The sequence below is a fragment of the Rhinolophus ferrumequinum genome, chromosome 20 (genome assembly GCF_004115265.2).
Source record: "Rhinolophus ferrumequinum isolate MPI-CBG mRhiFer1 chromosome 20, mRhiFer1_v1.p, whole genome shotgun sequence".
NCBI classification, from domain to species: domain Eukaryota; kingdom Metazoa; phylum Chordata; class Mammalia; order Chiroptera; family Rhinolophidae; genus Rhinolophus; species Rhinolophus ferrumequinum.
Genome location: NC_046303.1, coordinates 54,489,461 through 54,509,302, shown reverse-complemented (window position 1 = coordinate 54,509,302; position 19,842 = coordinate 54,489,461).

Genomic DNA, 19,842 nt, shown 5'->3' with positions numbered 1-19,842 from the left:
GGAATGGAAACTGAACGAATTAAGTTTGGGACAAATTAAGTTTAAGATTACTGTGGGAAATCTAAGTGTATATGTCCAACCAGCAGTTGCATATGTAGAGGAGTCTGAAGCTGAGAAGAAAAGTCGTTGCTGGAAAGCACAAGGTACAGCAATAGGATGAGCAGTTAGAGAGGTAAATCATGTAAGTCAAAGACAGAGAGAGGATTAAGGCATGATCAGGCAACTGTCAAATAGTGTGAATGTCCAGTAAAAGAAGGATTGGCACTTGTCCACCAGATTTGTCAAAATGGTGATTTTTCCCAGACAGCTGCAGTGATATATTGGGGAAGAAGACAGCAGTGGAGGGTTTGGGAGTTGGTGGAAAGCTTTTAGGCAAAAATGACAGTGAGTACAACCACACAGATCGTTACATTAATCCTGGTATTTGGTCTGCAACTGCATGGCCTTTAGTTACAAAAATGATTAGAAAAGCTTTTGAGGTTGTTTCAAGGCAAATCCATGTGCATTCCTAGGAAATGCATGGAATACAAGGTGTCATTCTGGTGTCTAGTCTCATTCTCCTCTAAGACACAAAGCATGTATCTAGATATGTGTGCCCACGAATGTGAAAGGACTCGGATTTCTTTCAACATATAAAGGTAAGAATTGTAAGGATTTATGCACACTAATGGATAAGTAATCATGATGACCCTAAGACTATCAACGCATTTACCAAGGTCCCTCACCAACCTTGTTTTTATTATTATTAGTTTCAGGTGTACAAAACAATGTAATAGCTAGACATTTACACCCCTCACAAAGTGATAACCTCCCTCCCCCAAACTACTACCCTTCTGACATCGCATGCAGCTGTTACATTTCCACTGCCTCTATTCCTAATGCTGTACTTCACTTCTTGTGAATATATATATATACATATATATATATATATATAATTATAGGTCACGTTCATTATTATTCAGCTTCAGGTGTACAGTGCAGTGATCAGGCATCTACACTGTCCCTGAAACGGTCTCCCTAATAAGACAAGTGTCTGTCAGATACCCTACAAAATCTTTACATTATTGATTATATTCCACCAACTTTTTCTGGCAATTGGGTAACAGGTTGGTGGATACCAGCATTTACAGTTGACAAATGATATGATTGAATGGTCAAGTGTCTTTTAATTACAGTTTAGTAGGCATTAGAAGTTCAATTAGAGGTGACATTTAGAGAAGGCCAAAACCCCCAGACCTCCCCTGTGTGTCAGGTATTTCTTTAGGGATATTGATTCAACTCAGTTTCTCTACCAAACTCAGTTTGTACAGTGTGTCCAATCCTTGAATCTTTTAAAGTGTAGACTAAACAGTTCTAACATGACAGAATGATAGAATGAGTCTATATTTAAAACCATCTCTCTGAATAGGCTGACATCTACATTCAAAGAATACTCACATGCCGTAATGTTTTCCTTTAGAAGTGTAGCGCCTCTGTGCTGATATATCCAGCGGTGCTGACTGGTTCCTGTGGCACACAGCAGGCACTTAGAAAATATTTGCTGGATGGTTCATGGAAGGTGTGCATTTGTGAATACCTCATTATGGTTAGATGCAGTTCACAGCTATAGATCAGCATTTCACACCTTCTCTGTAACCCCAAATTCCCGCCCCATACCTTCATCAGAATGACAGCTTCCGGTTGGTTCTCATCTGAAACCACACTCACGTGAGGCCGCGTCGCCCCTGGCCGTGTGTCCCCTCTCATCAACCCCTGCTCTTTGTGAGGAATACAAATAGCTCATAAAGAATGCTGGCAACTGAAGCATGTGTTTCAGTTATTCGTGTGATCTCTTGACCTCCTTGATTCTAAGTTTTGGAATCTTTGCCCACCTGACTAGATGACCTCTAACCCCTTCTATGTAGAGGCAGCTTGTCCTTGTGGGCAGTAGTGTGGCCGGTGGCATTACACTGCCTGGGTTAACTTCTTATCTCCACCACCCCCGATCTTTGCACTTGGGGCAAATAAATCGCTTAGCCTCTCTGTGCCTTGGTTTTTCCCATATCTAAACTGGGGGTAAAAATAGAACCTCTCTTGTCTGGTTATTATGAAGATGAGTTAATATATGTTATGTGGCTAGAACAGTGAGGGCTTGAGCGCCTGGCAAACATTCACCAAATGTACTATAGTTGCAGACTTGTGGTTGTTATCACCTATTTCGTAAGCATTGTGACCTACAGTGTCCCGTACTCAGAAACAATAGAGTGGCTCTGAGAAACGTGGGACCAGCCATCAGAAAAGTGCACACTTTAGCACAGGTTCTCAGGTAGCTCTCAGCAATGACCGATACCCACTTGGGGTTTGAAATTGTGCCCCCAACTGGGAGGAGGTACAAAGAACAGAAAAGTCAAGTCATTGTTCCCCCCACCACCAATTCCCTTTTGTTGTATAGCAATTGTTGATCCTTCAAGTCTTTACTTTTTCCTTACTATGTTCTAACCCACTCAACTTCCAGGGAAGAAAGGACTTGTGGGGATATTCTAGAGTTAAACATGGGCTAGATACATAACAGGAAGCCATAAGATTCCTTCATTTCTGAGTTTTCATTTATGACACTTTCTTCATTGATGAAAGCAGTTTCCTAACGCTTGGACAATTGGCATTGCCTGGTCATTGATGAACCTGCTAGAGCAGGGGTGTCCAAACCGCGGCCTGCAATCCATTTTTAATTGGCCCGCAGCAAATTCCAAAAATAAATTTACTTTTCTTAAATAAATCAGGTGAGGCAATACGTACTTCACCTCGAGTGAGTGGCCCGGCTGTTTGTGTATTTTACCGCATACGGCCCTTGGAAAAAACGTTGAAAAAAGTCTAGACACCCCTGCGCTAGAGGATCAAGCCCTGCCGACCCAGGTGATGTTCATAAGAAGCGTGATGGAGAGCCACCTCTCCAACAAACACACAGTGATGCAGTTCCCAGGTAAAGTCACACATATGTCCCCGTGGAGGTCTGAGCACAGAAGGCATTCTATGGGGGAAAACAAAAAACAACATAAGCAAGCACTCGGCAGAAAAAGGAAATCTGTCTTTTCTTACTATATTTCACGGGCTGTTCAAGGGAAAAAGACACCAAGGTCAAGACATTGCTAATAATGGAGAAAAGAGGTTGGAGATGAAAAGCAGTAGCGGCAGCAGCAGCGATGGAAGCTTGAGTTTACTGAGCACTTACTATGTGCCGGGCATTGTGCTCAGTGTTTCATATGTATCCTCCCACTTTATCCTCCAAAACCCGTCCTCACTGGTATCATCTAGGGAGTTAGAGCAGTGGTTAGGAGGACAGGCTTTAAGGCAGGGCTCTCAACCTTAGCACTATGGACATTTGGGGCTGGAAACTTCTTGGTTGTGGAGACCATCCTATACACTGTAGGATATTAGGAAGCAGCCCTGTCCTCAACCCAGGAAATACCAGTAGCATCCTCCCCCGGCCCCAGTTGTGACAGCTAAAAATGTCCCCAGACATTTCTAAATATCTCCTAGGGAGCAAAATTACCCCTGGTTGAATACCACTGCTCTGGTGTCTCAGAAAAAGCACAGGGAATTCTAGCCCAAACATTTGCTGCCACTGTGGCTGTGCACCAGTTTCCTCATAGGCAAAGGTACCAAACACATCACATTTTATATTTTTAAGTGAAATAATTCCTGTATCATTCTCAGAACAGCTCATGGGCAGTTTCAATAAATGTTAGCTATTTTAATTACGTTGTTTTACTTTTTTTTTTTTTTAACAGGTAAAGAAACAGACTCAGAGAAGTTAACTACCTGGCCACATTCTCAGCTGAGGCGTGGCTGTGCCAGGGTTCAAATCCAGACCATCTGCCATGCGCTGGGCTAGCTGCCTGAGGTCCTAGTGGGGTGAGAAGCCCTGCAGCCTGGTGAGCGGCCCTGACAGCAGCCCGGACAGCAGTGGTCTGAGCACCTCAGCCAAAGCGGCCACAGCAGTTCCCTGGCATTTGACATTGTTTGCCGGCAGTCACAAGTGGTCGCTATCAAGGATTATTATTTGTGTATCCATGAGTCACAATATGCCAGATTCATAAGAGCCAGATGTCACAGCTGACCCAGATGAGGCACTCAGACAGATCCCACGCGTTTCGTGTGTCAGGCCTTATCCATTCATAAAATAGCTCCTTCCCAAAATATAAGTCTTGAGGAAAATATCTAAAGTTGGTTACGCAAGTCTGCGACTAGTTGTAATGGGTTTCCAAGCTCCCCCCACCCGTCTCTCGTACTTTTAATTCTGGGTTAATTCTTCCATGGTTCAAAGCAAAAAGAGGGGCATGGTATCCATCATTTGACTCCAGAAAAGGAAACAGGAATTGACAGACATAAGTAGGTGAGTAGAGGACAATAACATTATTTTTGCTGTTGTAAATGTTAAAACTTTGCGGTCAGAATCAGGCAGTTGTGACAGTAACCCCCTCCCAGCTATTTTTCCTTTTCCTTTTCTAAAATTTTGGACAGAGGCACTCTCTCAAAAGCACAGCTGAAAAACCCTTAAAAAAAAAGAAACAAAAAACGTATGCATGCATACACACCAGTCTCAGGAGTGCAAGGTGTCTGGAGTAAGGATTAGAGGTTCAAGTCGGCTCCCCCTGTGAAAATTACAGCTGCACCAACGATGGTACAGAATATCAGCCCAGGGCTCAGGAAACTCGTCCGGTTCTCAGGAATGAGAAAACGCAGCTGTGCTGGATCAGACAGAATGTGGAGGGTCAGGCTTCGCTCTTCCCTTCACCACTCTGTCCAAAAAGCACTGTCAGGGAGATGCCTACTGAGCCAGCCAGCAGCTAGGCAGCCGTGGTACAAATGCAGGGATCTGTCATTCCACAAGTGCTCAAAGACAGGTCAGTGTTTCAAAACACAACATAAGTCCACAAAATAAACCTGGAGTTTAGCGTTTTTCATTTTTCATTTTCACTTTTTGTTTTCCTCCAGGGGTTGAAATTTAATCCCTCTTTTAGCAAAGTAGAGCTGGCTCCCTCTCTTCCTCTGGCTTTTTCTCCCCAGTGTGCTCTCAGTGCCTAGCCCACAGATACACTCAGCTGATTAGGAAGCCTGTGCATTGTCACCCAGGCCTGTTGTCACCAAGGAAATGTGTTCAGGCCGGTGCTTTTCATCCCCTGCCCCCACACACACCCAGCCATGCTGACCCTGCTAATCTTCAGGTCAGCACTTGTCAGGTGCTGACAGTAAAGGAATCCCTTTACAAAATGCACCCATCCTGGGGTGTCCATGCATGTTGAGTGTGTGTCTGACTCACCTGCCAGCTCCCACATTCCCCCTGAGTCTCACTAGTGCAGTAATCAGTGACACAGCCTCAGTCAGTGGCTGTTTGGAGACGCTCAGCTTGCCCCTCTTCCTAGGATGTCCTCCCTGACATTTCTCTGCACCCCCCAGAGGCACTTTTGGTGAGACAACACAAACACCATTCACCAGCTGCACCCCACCCCTTAGCTTGATGACTTACGTTGCTGGCTAGCAGAGTCATTTCTCAGTTTAGCTCACGTCCTGTTAGGCATAAAGATATTTTTTAAGGCTACTTTGTGGGGGGTAAGAACACATCAGGGGTCACTCCAAATCCATTTCAGAGTCTCACAGGCCAACCCTGTAGAGGGCCAGGGGAGGAAATGACTCACTTTCCGGGCCCATCGCTCTCTTATAATTCCTTAGACTTTCTCCCAGCACAGAGAGCCAGGGACCAGATCTGAGGTTCAGTTGCTACTTGAAATCAAGTCCTACCCCCAACAGCACCACCTTCCAGAGGGAGACCATGCCCTAGTGACATGTGTCTATGCAACGGGCCATTCTTGCATTAGATGAAGAGTTGACAGAAACAGCTTCCCCTTTCTCTCACTTTTCTGTGATAACCTGTGGAACATCCACTGTTTAAATAAGATAAATTTAGTAATATTTTAGTAAATAAGAATCACACATTTTCTCCAGCTCTGTTGTTTTCAAGTGAACTGGTAAATTAAGTTGGAATTGTATAAACTTGATACATTATCCCTCACAGGCCAAAACTTACATTTATTTACTCACTCATCTGTCTAACAATCTATCCATTCATTCAAAAATATGTAAGTGCCCTATCTGCCAGACACAGAGCGGCCCAGGGAATAAGACAGTTCCTGAGGGGCGGCCAGGTGGTAGGAGAGAGACTGGCGAGGAAATGTACACAATTACGAGATGCCATCATCTAGGTCTCTGGGAGCTCAGTGCAGAGACATACTGTGGGTGGTCAGTGCCACCTGCAGGCATCAGGGAGGGTTCTGAGACTGAATGAGCAGGTATTTCTGGGCCTATAAGCGGGCTAAGGCACAAGGGGAATGGGATTCCTTTGGGCTGCTCCATGCCTCTGCCTTTACCCGTAGGGCTTTTTCTGCCTGAAATCCCCAAACACAGCATTAAAGAGACTCCTGGCACACAGTATGCACCTACTTATTGATAGATTAATGATAATGAGTAGTTCATGGAAAGAAGGGGGTAAAGAGTCACTAAGTCCAAGAAAATGGAGGCGACTGCAGACGACGTGGCATGGGAATGGCTGCCCCTGGATACTTGTCCACGGAGGACATCGGAAAGGACCCCAAAGTCTTTGCAGATGAGTTTAGATGGCAGAGAATTTATAGCTCTCCACAGCACAGTGCTCAACTGGCACAATGAGTGGAATCCATTTGCCATTTGCATTTGCAGACTATTCACATGAGGAATTTGACAATGAAGAGTAAAAATCAATGCCTACAAAGTACTAGAGAGGAGAATAATTTCTCCATAGAGTCTTTGAATGTACTGAAGAAAGAATATGAGATGGAATGTCTGCATATTGGTCACATCTTGTATGGTGACAATGCTAGGAAAAAATATTTCTAGAACACCTATACATTTTTTCAGTGTTGTGTTTGTTTCTACATTTAACTAACAGTTTTGATTGTTTGTGATGTGCTAGACTCTCCGAGGGTATTTTGAGTTTTGTTCAATTGTAAAGATTAAGGCCTATGGGGATGCAGAGGGAAGGATGAGGACCTCCCAAGTGAGCATTTAAGAAGGCTGTAGAGGATGTGGGATTGAGCTGGACTCGAAAACATGGATAATATTTGTAAATGAAGGAATTCGAATAGAAATGACATTTTCGGGAAGAAAAAGTAACCTGAAATTTAAAAAAAAACACACACACAAAAACACACTAGTAATAGAAATTTGGGAAAAGGGGGGAATTACAGTGACAAGTTTAATTTGTCTAGAATATGCACTATGCTAAGTGCATCCTGGGCATTAATTAAGTGAATCCTGTCTTAATCACATGTGGTGTCAGTCAGTACAAGGGTCAAGCAGACGGTATGCTCATTTTCATACTTTGGCGCCTTACGAAAAATAAGTGAAATTTTTGGGAAACAGAGATTGTGAGAGTCGTGTCTGTTAAGAGCTCTTTCATTATCTCCAATTGTCTCTGGGAGAAAAGTTCAAACCACTGGCTCAGCATGGAGACTTCTCAACCTCAAGGGATTGCTGTAATTAGTAGATAAAATATATAAAAGTCTAGCACAAAGTGTGAACTCGGTACACAGGAATTATGGATTGTGGATGGTAGAGGAGTGTTTCCAACCTTGCCCATGCATCAGGTTCACCTGGAGGCTTCTTAAAACAAGAATGTCTGATTCTGCAGGTCTGGGGACAGCCTGAGCATTGGCATCCTCAGGTGATGCTGCTGGTCCCAGGACCACTGCTGGGGAGCTTTAGACTAGGCCGCACTACCTTTCTCTGCTATTCCATGTGACACACCTACTCTGAGACTTTACTTCCTCCTGCCAGGGGCCATCAATAACTGTAGACTAAGAGAGGGAGTTGATAAACTCATCCTGAGAAAAATTTTACACAACCCATTACTTTAATACCTATTAATATAAATGAGGAAAACATAGAATAGTAGTAATCATTTCAGGCACTTTCCGTCTTGAAGGGGAAAAGATTTAAAGGAAAAAATGCTTCACCATTCTTTTGAAATCATACCTCTCCAATTAATGCGGTGACTTTGGGAATCTGAGACTGTCTCGGCTAATAAATGTAGTCAATATCTCTATAGAGCTAAAATTCCACTGCCTTTACTTGGCCCATGGATACCATAGAATTCAAGTCCCCTTGTCATCTGTTCTTCCTCCTCCCTACCCCAAACTTTCTCACCTCATTGCGTAGGAGAGTGGGGGCACCCCAAGACAGCTTTAACCAACTTTTCTGTAATAGATAGAGCATGTTTTACGTGGACATCCGACCAGGCACGGACAAGTTGGCACTGGGAATAGGTCAAATACATTCCTCAAACTTTGACGTTTCCTCTTGAATGTCTAAATGTTAAAGTTCAAGGACAGAAACACTTAAACCAAGTCTGTCACTCAAGGATCCTAAGATCGCTGAGCAGAGGTTTAGAAAAGAAGCTAAATTTTTCTGGGAAACCACCAGTATTCCAGCAAAAGCCACAGGATAGTAAGAACTTCTGAGGGGAACTGGGAAATACTAGTTATGGAAAGAAATGGTAGTGTGTTGGCCATATATGTAAATAATTTCCTTCCCCTTTTCAACCCTCATCCCCAGTAGAAAATAACCAATTCTGAGTGGGAGAATTTCTGCCTCCCTGTCAGCACAAGTCAGAAGCCAAGTCAGTTAGGAGAGTCCTGTGGAAGCACCAGAAACATAGCTTCAAAACATCATTGGCCTACAAATTTGGGGTGAACAGTACACCAACCCCTTCTCTCCTGCAGAGCAGCTTGCAGGGACTGTCCACAAGGCACACGCTGCTTCTCGACAAGAGACCTTCCATGTAGACCTCAATCCAACTGGCCCTCACTCACTTGTGCTCATGAATTTGTCAAAATTGATGACAGACCTTAACCAAGACAAGAATTGGGAGGGCCTGTAGGAGGAGCTCTCATACCTTATGGCTGTTGCAAAAGGCCTACAGTAAAAGGAACTCTATGGTTATAACAGCCCCTCCCCGTGACTTGCTCTTTCCCTCAAAAAAGAACTTCCTTCTTTTTTATGTCTTGGGATTTGCATGTAGCTCACCATGGCCTCACATACCCATTGCAATCCTTTCTTTTCCCCCAGTAAATCCTTTTTGCTGACAGATTGACTGACTTTTTGTTTAGGGTAGACAAATATTAGGTAAAGGGAACCAACATTTATTGAGCACTTTCTATGTGCTAGACTTTGTGCTAAGTATTTTACAAGTGATAGTACCTCATTCAATCCTCACTGTAACCCTGTGAGGAAATGTACGCCCTCCATTAACAGATGAGGAAACAGAAGCTTAACCCAGGTCAAGCCACCTATTTAACATTGGTGACATAATGGGATTCAATCCTGGACATGTTTGAGGCAGAACAGAAACCATTGCTTTCATCAAAAGCCCTGGTTTGTTGTTGTTGTTGTTGTTGTTGTTGTTGTTGATTTTTAAAATTGTGGTAAAATGCACATAACTTAGACTTTACCATCTTAACCATTTTTGAAAGTACACTTCACTAGTGTTAAGTATATTCACATTGTTGGGCAACCAATCTCCAAAACTTTTTCATCTGGCAAAACTGAAGTTTTATCCCCATTAAACAATAATTTCTGACTCTCCATCCCCCCAGCATCTGACAGCCACCGTTCTACTCTCTATGATTTTTGACTACTTTAGATACCTCATATAAGTGGAATAGTGCAGTAAATGTTGTTTTGCGACTGGCTTATTTCACTTAGCATAATGTCCTCCAGGAGGACATTATGTTGTAGCATGGGTGAGAATTTCCCTCTTTTTAAGGCTGAATGATATTTCATTGCATATATGTATCAGATTTTGTTTACCCAGTCATCTATGTATGCACACTTGAGTTGCTTCCTTCTTTGGCTGTCATGTCATGCAGAATGCTGCTGTAAACATGGGTATGCAAATATTTCTTAAACACCCTGCTCTCAGTTTTTCTAGATACATGTCCAGAAGTAAAATGGCTGGATCATATGATAATTCTATTTTTAGTGTTTTGAGAAACCACGATACTGTTCTCTGCAGAGGCTGCAATATTTCCTATTTTCACCAAGAGTACACGAAAGTTCCAATTTCTCCACATCTTTGCCAACACTTCTATTTTCTGTTTTTGTGATAGTAGCCATCCTAATGAGTTCGAGGTGTTACTGTGGTTTTTATTTGCGTTTTCCTAATAATTAGTATGCTAAGCATCTTTTCATATGCTCGTTGTACAGCCTCTTTGGAGAAATGTTTATTCAAATCCATTGCCCATTTTTAAAGGTTATTTGTGGGTGTGTTTTTTTGTTTGTTTGTTTCGTTGTAGAAATTCTTTGTATATTCTGGATATTAATCCCTTATCAGTGTATGATTTACAAATATTTCTTCCCATTCTGTAGTTTGCCTTTGCACATTGTTAATTGTGTCCTTTCATTCATGGAAGTTTTTAACTTTGATATACTCCAGTTCATCTTTATTTTCTTTTATTACTTGTGCTTTTGGTGTCATATCCAAGAAACCATTATTAGATCCAATATCATGAAGATTTTACCTATGCTTTCTTCTAAGAATTTTATAGCTTTAGGTCTTATGTTTAGATCTTCGATCCATTTTTGGTTAATTTTTGTACATAGCTTTGGCACCCTTGTAGAAAATTGTTTGAACATATATGGAAAGATTTATTTCTGGGCTCACTATTCTGTTGGTCTATATGTCTGTCTTTATGCCAGTCCCAAAGTATCTTGATCACTGCAACTTTGTAATAAGTTGTAAAGTCAGGAAGTGAGACCTCCAATTTTGTTCTTCTTTGTCAGGATTGCTTTGGCTATCAAAAGACCTGCTTTGAAACGAAAAAGAAAAAGCAAGACCCTTAAAGTCCAGAAATGGAGAGAAGTTCTTAAATGTAGAAGCAATTTGACTTACCTAGAAATGAGCAAGGATGCCACAACAGTCCTCCAGTTTGAGAAAATCGGTGTCTATAAGAATTTAAAAACATTGTCTCCTTCTTCATAAGTTAGGTCAACTGACCTTAATTAGTCCTGCACTGTCCCATTTTCCCCCTACTCTCCTTGCCCCTCATGATCCTGGCCAGATCTCAGGGTCAGATGGGCTGCTGTCGATGGGTAGCTATGCTGTATTCCTTTCCTTAATGTCGAGGGCCCAAGAGCAGCAGGGCAGAGAAGATCTGTAGCACACAGCATGAGCTTCATGGAAGCCCCAGAGAGTGTGGGGGGCAATCAGAAAGGGGAGTTTCCTTTCCAACTTTCAGTTTAGTGGTGGAGAATTAGAGTCTGGCAGAACACAAACACCAAATTCTGTAAACAATACCTCTTTTCATCCAAGACACTGTGACTGGATTTGTGTACTGAATATGGAAACCATTTTTCTTTCCTTGAAAAAAATACAATCGACAAGAAATATGAGAAACGACAATATTGTTAGCACATTGGAAGAAAGTGGCGAGAGGTCCATGGTAGCCTAGACACTGGTTATAAGGCCAAAGCCAAGGAAATATGAGGAAAAAGACAAGAATATGAGTGATGGGGGTGGAGGTGGGGAACCCAAGTGGTGACTGCAGAGATTATCTCAAGGCCCTATCACTAACCCTAAGGATTGCCCAGAGGCCCCAACCAGGCTTCCCAAGGTGGTCTGAGGCAAACAGTGGGGAGCAGAAAAGGGACCCTCTCTCTTATTATTTCTCTCCATAACTCTCACATCCTTGGGATCGTTCTCCTCGAGTCTTCCCTGATCATCACCACTGTGGTATCTCCTTCCAACAAATCCATGGGTTCTATATTAACCTTTTCTATCCAAACCCCTAACTCCTCCCTCGTCAACCCTTAAGAAACCCTAGACATGTGTGCACACACATACACCAAACACACAGACACACACACTGGACTATCCTCTTTTCCTGCCTTGAGCCTGGTTTCACAAGAGCCAACTCCCCAGGGCTTGGTGTCCTTCATACAGGGGATGCTGAGAGACTAACTTTCAGTGACAAACACTTGTTAGAGAGGTGGCTTCATGATGCCTTCACTTGATAGAACAGAGTCATAGGGGACTTCGGATTAGAGCAGGGGTCTTTGATGGAAAAGAGCTGCCAACAGAGAAATTAATGAAATGATAGAGGTAAAATAAAACAATAAAACATAGGTAAAAGAAATAAGCAGTAATTATGAATTGCAGAGCACTTTCTACTCACCCAGCATCACTCTGCATGTCGCTTGTACTGCCTCGGTTAATTCTAGTAACCATTGTGTCCCTCTACTGTAGAGAGAGGTGGCTCACATCCCACCCCTCTCTGAAACCTGCATTGGTCACAGAAGAGTTGGGTACATTACTAGTGCGTAAAGTATAACACTTTGTCTGTTCAGAGCAGCATGGTATCCAGTGTGTGAATAGGCATGTCAGAGACGAGAAACCTCACTTGGGCTTTCAGCCATGGTTCCATTTTTGAGGGTTAGCTTCTCAGGACCTCAGTTTGCTGCTCACAGAATGATGGGGGAGAGGAAAGAATAGGAAAAGCCAAAACACAGAAGGCATCAGCAGGAGTTCTTGAGAGAGTCCCCACACAACCCTGCAGCACCTTCTGCTCACACCCAGGACTAACAGAAAGGGGCAGGGGAGGGAAAGGAAGAGGGGCACCTACTACCTTCCTCCTGTCTCAGCAACAGGAAGTCATCCCAGTGACCTGGGCTTCTCACAACTCATTTTGCATCCCCCAAGTCAAGGTTTCTCAGGGAGGAAAACATAAAAAGGATAAGAAGAACAGTTCGCCCCCTTTGCAGGGTGTGTATGTGTTATAATTATCTTCCTTTCCTGTGTTCTGAGTGACCCAACAACACTCCCTCATAGCAACTGCACTTTTATATGGATTAAGAACCAAATGTTGAAAACATAACAGAAAAAGGAATCTTATTGCAGTTTCCAATATCTGAACTGCCAAGAACCAGGAGCTTCAGGGAAGCTAAATCAATTACTTAAGAAGTTTCCATTTTTTCAGCTTTTCTCAAGAAAAGTTGGAGGGAGGTTCCAACCTACCTTTCCAAATAAAGAAGAAAAGCGCACAAATGGCAGTGAACTGATAACCAAGGCCTTTCCATAGTGTACATGTTGGGTGGGAGGGCCTGCCCAGTGTTGCCAAGAACACCAAAGCTGACTCTAGAAGTCGTCCTGGGATTGCAGTTGAAAAGCCCTTTTAAGTTGTGAATTTTCCCAGGTTAATTAAGAGATTTGCAGCCTTGTCAGTAAACTCAATTTTTGGAACTCAGGGCTTTGAAGTAAAAATGTCTAAGGACATGGACTTTATTGTCTTGTTTCTAGAATCTTATTGAGTATATGTATTATATCATTTTTTAAAATCTTGTTCAACTTAATGAAATTCACCTAATGTTTGTTGAATGCCTGAGTGTGTCTGGTTTGTTGAATGCCTGGTGTGAAAATTCAGAGATTCAGCATGAACTCAGGAGCTCACGATGTAGAGGGGAAGATAGCACACCAACAGATATCTATGGAAGTATATAATCGATGCTTCAAAGGAGGGAGAGTCTGTGTGAGGAAAATGATTCTGCTTCAGAGGGTCAGGACAGAATAGTGAAGAATGATGGAGATAAAAGCCCTTGACTGGTAAGGTGATGAGGCAATACAGAGCGAAGGGACTCTTTTGTGCTCCAGATTTTACGAACTTCATCTTGGTTAATCCACACACATACAGTCTAACAGACAAGGAAGCTGAGACAAGGGGAGACAATATAAGTTGTCCAAGGTTACAAGACAGTAACACACAGTTCGGTCAGGCATCCAACTCATGGTCTATAGATTCCAGGTGTACTCTACATTGAGACACGTGGGCTGTGGTCAGAGTCACCTAGCGATGAGTTCTGCTCTGAATATGGCAAGCTTGAGGTACATTTGGGAGCATATCAGCTAGAAATGCGGGTCTAGGATAAGAAGAGAGTTTGGAGAGAGATTTGGGAGTACAGGCAGATTGCTAGCAGTTGAGTTACAGGTGAGAGTGAGTGAGATTGTCCTGGGCAGGAATGTGGTGAGAAAAGTAACTGTACAAAGAATCCTGGGGTAATGGAAAGAGTGAGAAGATGGAAGAGGAAATGAGGAGAGTGCCCGAAACAACAAAAAGGGAGGTAAAACCATGGAAACCAAGAGAAAGGAGAGTTCTAAGGAATGAAGAGAGTCAATAAATGCTACAAATACCGAAAGCTTACACAAGATGAGAAAAGCCATTTGATCTGGCAATTAGAAGGTTGTCAGAGACCTTAGAGCAGGGGTGTCCAAACTTTTTTCAACGTTTTTTACCAAGGGCTACATGGGGTAAAATACACAAACAGCCGGGCCACTCACTCGAGGTGAAGTACGTATTGCCTCACCTGGTTTATTTAAGTAAACTAAATATATTTTTGGAATTTGCTGCGGGCCAATAAAAAATGGATTGCAGGCCGCAGTTGGCCCGTGCTCCGCAGTTTGGACACCGCTGCCTTAGAGAAAAGACTTTTAGTAGAATACTGAAGTGGAAAGACAGGTGAGAGCTTGACCAAGAGTAAAGTGGGGATAAAAACGCAAAAATGGTCAGGAAAGCTGACTATGGAGGCAGGGAGAGTTAAGCCTTTAGCTTTTAAGGGTCAAAGAAAAGATTATTTTGCTTTTTTGTTGGTCCATTTCAGGATGTAGGATTTTTTTTAAAAGTTTGTGTGCAAAAGGCAGGATGTTCATGAAAAAGAAAAGATTCTGGGGTAAATTAGAGGCAGAAGTTTTGAGAAGAAACAGAACCCCACAGGGAAAGGCGTAGAAGTTAGCCTTAGAGAGATAGTAGATGGTGCAGACACATTTGGAGGACACTCAGGGGACCAGGAACAACACCTCCTGTCATCCTCCATTTTCTCTGTGAAACCAGTGTTACGTTGAGAGTGAAGCAGCTTATAGGGAGAGTGAGATGTGGAGCAGCTGAGAAAACTAGGAAACTAGCAGAAAGGTGTTTGCATGAATGAAGAAATGTGGTGGGAGGCTAGGCTATCATATATGATCAGAGGAAAAATAACACACAGTGGCCTGATATCAATGCAGGAGACAGCAATCCACCAACATAGACCGAGAAGTGGGCTCCTTGCAGGTCAGTATGTGGTGTTCCCATCAAACACACTGACTAATCTGCACATGTTCATTACACCCAGAATCTTCTGTGGTGAAGACAGGGATGTGCATGCTGATAAAAAAAAGAATATGTGGATCATTTCATCAAGCACTTCTATGTAAAGTGGGCTTCAGTGTGAGCCTTTCCCTTAGCCCAGTCTATCCTAATAGTTTTATATATATGGGCTTTTAATAGTTTTCCAGTATAACTTGTTGTGACATCCAGTTTACAAATAAGAAAATGGAAGGTTAGTTAAGCAATTTTCCTGAGGTTACCAAAGTAATTTTTGTCAGAACCAGATTTTGCACCCAGGTCTGTCTTGTAATAACATGCTCCTAAATATTAATATTAGGTTTTCCTGACACAGAAAAATTTCTAACATACATTGAAATAAGTCAAACAGAAAAAGTCGAGAACCATATGATTTCCCACTGATATGTGGGATATAAAACTGAAAGCAACAAAGGAACAAGACAAACAAATAAAGAAACAAAAACTCATAGACACGGACAACAGTTTAGTTAGTTACCAGAGGGTAAGGGGGTGGCGGGTGGTAGATGAGGGTAAAGGGGACCAAATATATGGTGATGGAAAGAGAACTGACTCTGGGTAGTGAACACACAATGTGATATATAGATGATGTAATACAGAATTATACACGTGAAACGTATGTAACTTTACTAACCATTGTCACCCCAACAAACTTTAATTAAAAAAAAAAAAACATTGTCACAAGTGTTTTGATATGTATAAACATTTTCTAGAAAGGACCCTTAAATAGATTACTCTCCTGATGAGGGGGCCATATGAGCTGTTTGTCCATCACTGGTTTGTTCATTCACGCACTCAACCTTCTATTCATTCATTCCACAGACATTTCTTTTTGAGCACGTATTGTATACTGAGCTCAGCCCCAGGCAAGTCCGCAAGGACCCACATGTGAAAGAGACCTGATTCCTTCTTGAAGGAGCTGTCAGCCTCGGGGGAAACGGGCACCCAGACAAAGACATTCAGGTCTCTGCCGAGGGTGTCGTGAGAGCAGACTACACCAAGGGGTACCACGGGGTACCAAGGGGTACCAAGGGTGAGGGGCTGCTTTTCCGGAAAGTCAGAAAAGATTCCAAGAGGAAAGGGCCAGATCTGAGGCTAGACGATGAGTTAGAGATAGGGGAGCTACCTGTGGGGTTAGGGTCTGAAACATGGGAGGCAAAGTGGCCTTTGGGGGGAAGCAGAGTAGCTGGAATCACAAACAAGCCCGAGTGGCTAAAATGATTTCCTGAATGTCAAGAAGTTGCCTTTTTCCTGACTTTTTGATATTTCAGCATGCCACCTGCATAATTATTGGGGTGACACATTTATTTAAGTCAACTATTTTAAAATAACCTAGCTTCAAATTTAAAAATCCACAGAATTGCTGTTTTGATTGGTAGTTTATTTTTTCTAAGACACTAAAATAAAATTTAAAAGTTCATCTGTATATTTTTTCCATCCGTCATGTGTTCATGTGAATACCCGGGGCCAGAGCATAGAAATGAGAGCCTGGATCGGGGACCACGTAGAGAGAGTAATGGAAACAGTGGAGTGTCTCTGGATACCCATGTGTGCATGAGCACATACCCTCACGTGTGGCATTGGCATGTGATTTCACAATGGGAGGACACTGGTTTGGGGAGGAGAGGTCAAGCCACCCTGCTGTGGGAGTAGGTAGGTTGCACTGTGAGTGGTCATTTTAAAACATAGAAAACAAATGTGAGCCCATCTGCTATTCATCTTATTTGGATCCCAGGAGGCCACCTTATTGCACTAAATAGCCAGAGATATCATTTCAGGAACCTTGTTATCTTAGCAATAGGAAGACAGCATCTATAAGAAGTCCCCGCAAAATTCAAACCAGCCTTAGCCTGTATTGACTGGGTACTTTAGTCTTCTACTGGGTGAAGAAATACATTGAGTTAGCCCAGCAGGCAGCTCGTGGCAAAAAAAAAAAAAAAGAAAGAAAGAAAAAAAAGCCACTGAGCTGCTGAGCTACAGAGCCAGGGTCCTGCCCCACAGCACAAGGGCCCTGTGGGACCTGGCCTGTGGGAGCTGGAGGGCAGGGTGCAGCCGGCCCATGCTGACAGGGTTTGCAGGGGGCCGCCGGAGCCACATACTAGGGTCGGCGCCTTAGTGTTTGTGTCCTCAGCTCCACTCCTCAGGCTGGGGCCTCATTAAGCCATGCCTCTTGCCACCCCTAGAGAGAGGGCCGGACAACAAGTAATGTCTGTCTTCTGTTGGCAGAACAACTCCATTCTGAGGCTGCTCCGCCTTCCTTAGAAGGCCAGAAGAAGGGTAGACAGAAAGAAGGAAGAAAGAAAAGAAGCAAAGAAGGATGGATGGACACGCAGAAGAATGTGGCTACTGTTTGGACTGTTTAAGCTCCAAACACAGTAGCCAAGAGCTCATGTCAAATGGTGAGTAAATGAAACGGTCAGCGTGTCCAGGGACCCAATTGCCCTCAGCCCGGTGCACAGGAAGGACCAATTAATTCTTATTAGCTCGGCTTCGGCTTCGGTGCAACGATGTGGGAGCCACTCTGGCTGTTCCAGCTCCAGTTCGAGGTGTCCCTGGTCCAAACACCCCACTGTGAACCTTGTTTGCTCAAGGCTCAGATTCAACCTTAAATGCTTGCTGCTTTGACCCAAGGAAAAAGAGCGTGGCCCAGAGGTAATGAGCTCTCCTTTGTAAATCTGTCTTATTTTTCTCTAAAATAAGAATTCTTTTGACCACACAGATATTACATGAATCATGACACACCACACCCCACCTACCTTGCACATGCTTGCACACAGTCTTCTGAATTCAAATGATCTGAGTGTCAGTAAGAGTTTGGGCCATGTCAACATAGCCTAATTTAAATCTTTAAACATAATGAGTAGTGTAATTAGATTGCGTATGCCTCTTGTGTTGTATTGGTTTAACCTATTATAATAAGCATGCAGTTGTTAAGCTCGGCAGATAATCTGATACTGACATTCTCTCACTGTGAGGTACAAGGACAGCACTGAGAGGTCCTGAGGAGATGGAAATTTTGTCTTTTGACAACTTTATCCTGCTTTTTTAGTATCATTTCCTCTCCCTCATGTCAAGTTTCTTTTCCCATATCCTTTTTCCACTTACCTCACTCCCCAGGCCTGAATCCAGTTTTGTCTTTCTCAAAACCTTATTCTCAGATGGGGCCAGCTAATTTACACAGGGCTACCTGAGGTCTATCATACGTCGGTATTTCTTCAGTCTAATCCAGAGAATGCCTGCAGATGTCACACGTGGGTGCTTGTTAACAATTCAAATTCCTGGGTTCTATCAACTGAATCACAATTTGTAGGAGTGGAAAACTGAAATAAAGAATGTAAGTTTACACACACACACACACTCACACACACACACACACACACACACACACACACAGAGAGATTGAGAGAGAGAGAGGGAGAGAGAAACCACTAAGGTGAGTTTGGCATCCCAGGGCTGTAAGAGAAGTTTGCAAACCTTAAAGACTTGGTGTGTCCAGGACAACACTCTAAGAGTTGGTCTTAGGTGGGCGATATATAAACATGTTTGGATAACAAAGTTTCTGCTGTATATGTGAACGTCTCAGATCCAGTTCTCAACAAAAAGCCAATAGAGACGTGAGAAGTTCAAATAGCCGTACTTCATCATACGAACGCCAAAAAAGGAAACCAGTATGGCAAAAGAGTAGAACGTGGAAGGGGTACTGGGAGGGAGACGCCATAAGAAGGATGGGGGGAGTGCTTGTACTTGATCTGATTTCCTGCAACTTCTGAACATTTATTAATCAGATGTCTGCACAGTGGCAGGACTAATGGTGTCTGAGCCACCTACAGGTTGAGTATTAAATGCCCAGACATTCAGGCCCTGCTAGTTTCCCTTGCTCCATACACATTAGGCCTTACAAATTAAGAGCTCAAATCGGGGGCTTCCCACACCCGCAAACTCAAGTGCACTCATTTCAGGATCCCTGTGTCATTTAGAAATGGGATTCTCCATGGGACACAAATCAATCTACTGTGGCTTACACAGTTTGTTATCCTCATTCAATGATATATCTGAGGGTACGTGCCTCCAAATTATTAACATCTGAGGCTTTTTCAGATCTGCCTTCCTTAGAATACAGCCTCATCTTTATGGTTGTTGTACCTCACCTTCCCTTTGCATCCCAGGCAAAGTGAGGAAAAGGGGAGGAAAGATGCCACTTTACCAGGAAAACCAAACTTTCCCTGAATCCCCAGAAATCTTCAGCATCTCACTGGTGAGAGCTATCTGAAACAGTACCTCCAATTGCAATGGAATGTGTGTGCTATAAATGGAGCTTTTTATTTTTAAAATCTGCAACACTGTCCCCTTGAACAAAATCGGGATGGTATTAGTGGGGAAGAAGAGACACCTGGATGCTGGGTAGGTAACCAGCGTGTGTGCCCAGGCTCATCTGGGGAAGATGATTCTTTTTTTGTATGTATTTGCTTGTGCTTACAGCTGTGGTGTGAGTAACAGTGACACTAATGTCCTTCCCTTTTCACACAGTCCCTCGCAATTTTACATGTGCTTCAAGCTTCTTGAATCTAATTTTAGGTGCATTCATTCATTCACTCATGTGTTGAAA